General features: G+C 41.1%; 1 long non-coding RNA gene across 2 annotated transcripts in view; it reads left to right on the top strand.

Annotated features, from left to right (window-relative positions):
- Positions 1–899: 899 nt before the first annotated feature.
- LOC147136590 (uncharacterized) overlaps positions 900–7,965 on the top strand; it is a 33,513-nt gene continuing 26,447 nt past the window's right edge. For both annotated transcript variants that reach the window (XR_015089488.1, XR_015089489.1), the window contains exon 1: positions 900–1,058. This is a non-coding gene — a long non-coding RNA (uncharacterized LOC147136590). The remainder of the gene's footprint in view (positions 1,059–7,965) is intronic.

Below are 7,965 nucleotides of genomic sequence, written 5' to 3'. Positions count from 1 at the left end.
TGATTAATAATTGCTTGTGTGTGTGTGTGTTTTGCCTGATTACTTTGCTGCTGCACGAGAAAGCTAAGGGAAATTAAAAGGTTGACATTTGCAGTGGAAACAAAGACAATGTGTTGCCGACTCAGCACGTGCTGAGGATGTGACACCCCTCACACACTCCCTGGTTTGCAGTTTGAAAACTCAGTGGGTAAAAATTGGATTTCTCTCCTCAGTCAATCTGGACAAGCCTCTTCCTCCGTAAAAGAACCTTACTCTGACCTTGGAACTTTAGGTTGAGGAACTGATCTTACTGTGACAGTTGTTGACAGCTTGTCTAAGTAGAGAAGCATCTTCAGGGAGATGAAGTGTTGACTGTATCATCAACACAGCAAAGGGAGCATTTATGCTTAAGAACTCTTTGGAAAAAATGAAGTGCAACGTACTGTAGTTAATGATAGTGAGTCATGTGACCTTATTGAGTCTCTATGTGTGTATTCAGTGCCTGTATAAGTCACATTTCATTTGCTGTCATTGAAAAATGAAGTTTTGTGTCATTAAAGAAATCCACTGTGGTGAGAAATTGAACTTTTCATGCAACAAACCAGGGAGCGGCGTCACGTCCTCGCAACCTGCTGAGCCAACAAAACGCTCGCTTTGTCTCCACTGCAAATGTCACCTTTTCACTTTCCCTTTTGCTCACCTCCAAGAGCAGAAAAGCAGTAATGCAAAAAGTGTTAGATTTCATAAGCGACATTTAAGTGCGGCTGGAATTTCATTTTTATTTACGTGAAATAATTGCCAAATTTAATGTTGTTCTAAGAACTTATTGTACACGAGGACAGTACAACCTAATATGGTCACTGAGCTGTGATTGACAGGAAAATGGGCCTATCAGAGAAGAGATTTCACCTGCGACCTGAAGTGATAACGTATTTTTTTTAATCCGTTTTGTGTGTGGGTTTTTAAAGTTTTTGAATGCATATTTTACGGATTATACATTCTGGAACTTGTCCCACGCAAGTGAGCGTTTCCCTTTGGATCTCAACTCAACCATGGACGTCATAAACGTTTCTTCGCGGGTGAGTTTGCTGACATTTATCTGTCGGTGCCTTGTTATTTCGGGAGAAATGGCTGATTAAGCTTGTTTTTGATGTGCTGCACTGTGTCTTGTAATGGTTAAAAGCATTGTAACCTGAATGGGTCGGTATTTGGATTTATAATGCGTCACAGTCTTTCAACCAGCCGTTGAGTGACTCTTCTGTATTAAATGCACATTTGGAGTGCATGAAAGTGACGCGTAGTTAAGTAGTAACACAAAAATTGTACTGAAACCGAGAATGCCCTTCAAAACCCGTTATTTTCATAAAGTAGCCATTTGATGAAATGTAGGCGAACGCAGGTGTACCAATCAGAGATGGGAATTCCAGGCCCAGAAAGTAAAAACCCTGCCACAGTTTGGTTTTCGCCACAGGTGATGCTAATCAACCGGAAGGTAAACGAGCTCAGTTGAGCAGAAGCACCTGTGGCTCAAGACAAACTGTGGTTTGGTTTTTACTTACTGTATCACATTTTTTGTTAAATTACATTTAGTATACCGAGCAGAAGCTGATTAGTAATGTTAGTTGATGTGTTACTTAATGACACTTTACGTGTGAATGTTTTTTTTTACCTCCAGGAATTAAACAAAACAGAACAAGTGATGTTTTATTATAATCTTAAAGTCATTTCTAAATAAAAATCTCCCTTGGGCGATACGTTGAATTCAGACCGAACTGCAGTAAGTGAAAATCCACGAAAATGGTGACAATATACAGTACCATAAAAGTTTTACACCTTCCAGATGCATTAGAGTCTATTTAATTTTATACAACGCACTTAAACTTATGAAGACACTGTAAATGTATTCAAAAAAACACACAAAAACCAAAAACAAATGCAAGCACAAAATGTTTAGACAATAATGTACATATTGTAGTGTCTGTGTACATGGATGTACCTTTAAGAGGCGGGCCCTGCTGGGCTGGCATATGTTGTCGGCGAGTCTGCTTGCGAGTGCCTGGGCGTGAGCTTTGGCCCACAGCAGCAAATGTCATTATGTGTTCAACTGTTCTCACAGTGTTTAATAATCAGCAGAAAAGTGCAAAAGCGTAAAACAATACGACATAGGAGGACAAACAATGATTTTCTTTTTCTTGTAGCTTTGCTCCTGTCTAAGCAGTATTGTTTGGAGTGAATTTCATTTTGGTTATTGCTGTCCAGGTCAAGACAGCCACTGTGTCTTTCTGCAAGAGACATTTAAAGGGTTGCTATAGTCCCGAGACGACAAGGAAATAAGTTTCTTCTTCTTGCTAGTTTTAAGACATGAGAGGGTCAAAGTGTGTGCGCAGTTGAAGGGCAAAGATTTGCTGCAACTGGTTGAAGAAGCAAGGAGAAGTTGATATGATGAATTGGGAGGTGGTGTTGGTCGTGGTGTCCTTTTGAAATGCATCACATGTGTCTGACTGCCTTGGTATGCCTCCGGTTTCTCCATTCCATTTAGTCCCGGAAAGAAGGAAAAAGCCGGTGGAACGTTGAAACACGGCTGTCCAGCTCTCCGTATTATGAAGAGATGCGTTCCCGTTTCTCTTTAACTCAGAGCACGAGGGGGGGGGGGATTCTAATTAATCTGTTAATGACAGTCGGGGCTGTCATAAACTCGGGGAGTGCATAATAAATTGCCGTAATAAAAATTAAGATTGCATGCATCATTGAGGCCTTCTGAGGGTTTGTTTAATGTAGTTCGAAAAAAAAATGGTCACAGCCGACGTGACGTCCAGCGCTTTGGCAGGAAGAACGCTAATTTCTGAATGACACTTAACCTGCTGCAGCTCAACCACAGCTGAGGGAAGTTCAGGGGGAACCTAATGAGTTTTTCTGCATCCCATTTTGAAATTCACTCAACTGGATGGCCTGCTTTGTATCCAGAAGGCAAAAATGATAATAAGAAAAACTTTGTTAGCGGGATATGACTTCGTCCTTTAAAATAATCCAACCTGTTCCGTTTTTATTGACGCTTGGTGAACGTTTTGTACATTCACTAGACTTTTCATTTTGGAGCTAAAATGCAGAGCCGTTTTTCATCATAATGATGTCATACTTACGTAAGAATTGTTTTTAATATTGTGCTCATCTCATGTGAGGTTGCCAAACCTCTGTATTGTCGTGTAAATGCTAGGGTTGAACATGTAATCAAATTCCAATTAACATTGCAATGAGTGTACTAGTATGCAATTTTTTTTGGGGGGGGGGGGAGAAATGCTTCATTTTGTTCAGTAAGATAACAATTGTTATTCATGTAGATAAATGGAGCATTATTCTCTTGTAAAAGGCAAATTATTTAAATTGCATCTCATTCGACAGAGCCAGCGTACCTAATGTCGTGTCTGTTGAGTGTACGTGCAGGCCTCTGAGAAATAATCGAGGGGGTCAAAGGCAGCATTGTCGGCTTGTTCTTCTTCCTCCTAACTGAAACATGAAAGGTGCTGCGTCGTCGGGTCTGTTGGGGGCATGGCATCATGTCAGCAGCCGGGCACTTCCTCTTCTTTGATGGGATAGAAAGCTTCCACTATGGTGTGCTAGGCGTTCCCAGAGGAACAAAAGTGCAAAGTATTGTGGCACTACACAAAGCCATTAGAGCATTTTTTGGTTTGGGTCATTAATGAATGTAATTGATATCGTTTTTTTGCGGTTCACTTTGCAATGCAATATTTTTCAGAATGTCTTGTTTCAACTAGTGGGATTGCTTAGAACATATTCTTGAAAACAAATATGTTTGGGTTGACTTCCTCTTTAAGCAGCAAAATCCACTCATTTTTAGCCATCTCATGGGGCGGCCATTTGGACACTTTTGTCAACTGATAATGACATCACAGTTGCTCAGGGTTCAAGTAACAAACACTCATGGCTCAGCTTCAAAATCATGTGAGCCATGACTGGTCGTTAGCTGAGCCCTGAGCAACTGTGATGTCATTTTCAGTTGACAGAAAGGAAAGTGACAAAATGGCCGCCAAATGAGATGGCTAAAAACAAGTGGATCTTGCTGCTTAACTCATACTCCACAAATGCAATATTAATTAGAATTAGGCTAGTGGAGGTGCATAGAACATATTATTTTAAAGAACATTTTTGGGTTAACTTCGTTTTTAAAGGACCCAGGTTGGCTGAGTGGTTTCCTGTCTGGTCACAGCATCTGTGTCGCCTCTGCTGGCCCTCTCAGCAACTTAATATTTGCTGATGTTGTTTGGGACACAAGGGGCTCTGGTTTGGAGTTGAGCCTGAAGGCAGGCTACTATATTGCACTTGTAGCCTGACACCAGTTGACACAAAATAGTTGGCCAGGTCACCCTACAAAAACATCTCTTTCTCTCTCTCTGGGTGAACAATGACAGATAGACAGACAGATATTTTGTTGACAGACAGCCCACAGCGCTCTAAATGAGTCCGAGCTCGGCGAGGAAGATTTAGTCGTGAACTTTCAAGTGACAACATCCTTCCTGTCCCGCTGTTCAACTTGGCAAGAGTCTCTTTGTGTCAGACAGATTGCAGTTGGAAATAAATCAAGAACAATGTCTGGTCAAGCTTTGGACGGAGATTTGTTTTGCATCACACTTGAAGTTTGGCTAACGTAAAAATAACACGCACACGCATTGGAGTTGAAATTCTTGAAGGCGACACTGATCTTGGATGAGCTGCGTCTGAAATTGTGAATCATCCACTGGCCATGAAAGACTGCAGCGGGCTTCTGATATTTCAAATGAAGTGAAACATAATATGAATGTTCAACATACTTCGTGGCAGTGATTAATGGCTGTGGGAAGACAAGGTGTCAGTGTCACTTACAGGTCAACTGCTTTGTGTGATGGCCCAACAATGCTTTTTACTTCTTCGCAATAACACACCAAGTCAAAGGTTGGAAAGGTACTGTATATTAATGGAACAAAAAAAAAATATTTAGGTGATTAAGAAAAAAAGAAACAATATATGTCTAAATGTAAAACTTTTTGTTGTCTGAGAAAAGAACAACAATGCATCAAAGTCAGTTTTGTCTAAGTCCAGATTCAAACCCAGAACGTTTTGCTCCGAAACAGCCTATGCTCAGCGCATGTGGCACCCTAGTTCACTAGTCGACTTTGAACACTAAATTTGCCATCGAAATTGGTTTTATATTAAACAACTGATGCAGTTCCGTTATCCGCATAGCTACCAGACGAACAGTAATCTCTAACCATTCTGGCAAGCAAAAAATGCAACATATGATACATGGTTCCAGTGAGTTCAACTCACCTCACAACAAGCAAAGGTTTGACAGATAGTTGTCAGTTCTTTAAAAAAGAGGCTTTAATCTGTTTAGTGCTACAACAAGTTCAAGTTTATGTCAAACTAAACATAAAACAAAGAGAATTACACAATCTTTATGTTCATCAACCACATAGCTTTGCTTTGGCTGAGTCCATTTAGCCCAGTGCTAACACACAACTTGGGAAAAAAAGTAATCGCATATTAAATCGCAAGCGCAATATTGAGGAAACAAAATCTCAGTTACATTATTTATCAAAAGCATTCGACCCTATCACAGATAGGCATGAACACTGCTAACGGGCTGACGTAGGAAGTGATGACAATCCTACAAACCATAACAATCACAATAGCAATTGCTCTGCTGTTGGAGTTCAGTATAGAAAGTTTCCACAAAGGACACATGAGGCAAATCGGCAACGTACATTATACATTAAACCCAAGCAGCTTTGCACCGCCCCAATGGACCGTTGACTTTTTCATACATTTAGGGAAAATATAATCATTCTTTTTAATTACTGCTCCTAGGCACTCTATTAAAATTGTAATTCACCTCATCCACCTCGATTGATCTGTTCACAGTGGGTGGCTGTGGTGAAATGCACTGTATAATATTCACGCCGCTCCGCCCTGGTTGTGCTGCGTGTCAGAAGGCATCTCGCAGCGAATCCCTCAGCCACCTTGGAGCGCAGCCTGTGGAACTGATGAGGTGAAGAGCATCGCTCTGCAGCTCCATGCTAGTAATCACGGGACTGAAGAAACACATACATCATCTGCCACACAGGTTGGCATGGCGAGGGAAAGGCCTTCGCATCACGTAAGATGTCGGACAAATGACGGCCACGCGTGTTTTGTCTCCTCGCGGAGGGCCGTGTGTCTTCAGTGGAGGAGAGGAGAAAAAAAAAAAAAAGCTGAGCCTGGCACTTCTTTCCCCTCCCCCAGCCCACTCGCTCTTCTTCACTTCCTCCATCCGTCTTATTGTTGCACATCCCTGGCTTCGCCTTCTCCCCTGCAGGAGCTTTGATATTGGCAACACAGTTAGTGCCCCTCTACGGAAATAACAGTGGAAAAGATGACATCAATTATTTGCCAATTGTTTGACACATGCAGGGCATCGTCCTTGCTGCGATCATCAACACTCTTGACACCTGAAGGTGCGAGCGCTGCCAGTGCAGCTTTGTGTCTTGCTGCTGAGACGCCGCACTAAAAATGATACATAAGGCCGGGGCACCTCCGTCGGACATGACATCTGGACATGACAGAACTCTTTCCAATCAGAGGTGATTTCAATTTTTGACATGGTCTAAACCAGGAGTGTCAAACTCATTTTCATCAGGGGCCATATCATAGTTATAGCTGCCCTGCAAAAGCCATCTAAATTTAAATGTATAATTCCCTTAGAGTATACACAATTGCCCCTGTGTTTGATTTATGTATTTTTTAATACATCAGAACTCGTGGAAAATAATGGGAAACAAATACTTGCAGTCACAACTATTGTCAAATTAATTTTAAGAATACATTTTGTGAAAAATAAATGCAATTTTGGTGCGTATTTTCAGAATAAAAGTAGTATTTTTTTTAATGCCGTTTCAACAAATCTTTTTCTTATTTTGTGTGTGTTTTGAAAAAAATAGCATTATAAACAAATGGCAGTCAGCATAATTTTCAAGTCAGCAACTGTTAGAGAATAATTTGAATGTTTTTAAACAGATTTTTTTTTTTTCAAAAATAGAAACATGATTTTTGTTCAAATGTTTTCCACTGAAACGGATCAATGGCATTTCTATACATTTCAATAGGGAATGATGTTTTGACCGTGGTCACAGAACGAATTTAACTCCTTTGTCAAGGCACCGCTGTATTGTCTCTCCTATTGTCAGGTAACGTCCAACCAAAGCTGCCACGCAGTCTTTACTTTTGTCAAACATACTGCACTGCACAGCACAAGCCGAAACATATTAACTTCTTCTGTTTTATTTCCCCCGATGACTAAATTATTGGCTGCACTCGGTGCAGTTCTACTAAGCGGGTCTGCCTGCGTGTGAGTGACTGAGACAGTAAAACAATGTTAGCTAAGCTAGACTATATGGCTTATTTCTTGAAGCGCTTCAAACTCATTTTACTCATCTCATTTGTAGTCTGTTATTAAACCGCGGCCGGTGATGCATTGCAGCGCATATGTTGCACCTTCAGGAAACAAAATGATCTGACACATTGCATGCACAGTACAATTATAGTGCATGGATATGAGACGTAGTGCCGGATCAATACTTGATTCGGTTGGATGAAGAATGATGCGCAGCCCAGGAAGGAACAAAATACGACGGGTGGGGAGAGAGAGAAAAAAAAAAAAAAAAAAAAAAAAAAAAGCACTCGTGAAAGCTGTTCATTATCAGTGGGGGAGGTGTTTTGTCTCCATGTAATGAGCTGTTGTCGTGCTGTGGTACAGTGTAGAGCAAGCAGAGCCAGCCCTATGCTGCCTGTACCATTCCATAATGTCCTTGCCCTTGATCACTTCCCGCTGCCTTCCATTGCACTGAAACGCATTATGAATTAATCACCTCGCCTAGCAATTTGCATAAAACACACACGCATGCACAGCACACGCTCACTATTCACCTCTGCCTAGAAATGCTTGAGGAGAAGCTG

This window comes from Filicampus tigris, chromosome 14 (genome assembly GCF_054856515.1).
Source record: "Filicampus tigris isolate MCC_2025a chromosome 14, RoL_Ftig_1.0, whole genome shotgun sequence".
Lineage (NCBI taxonomy): Eukaryota > Metazoa > Chordata > Actinopteri > Syngnathiformes > Syngnathidae > Filicampus > Filicampus tigris.
The sequence above is the reverse complement of the archived record's forward strand: the minus strand, read 5'-3'. Positions and strand labels throughout refer to the sequence as shown.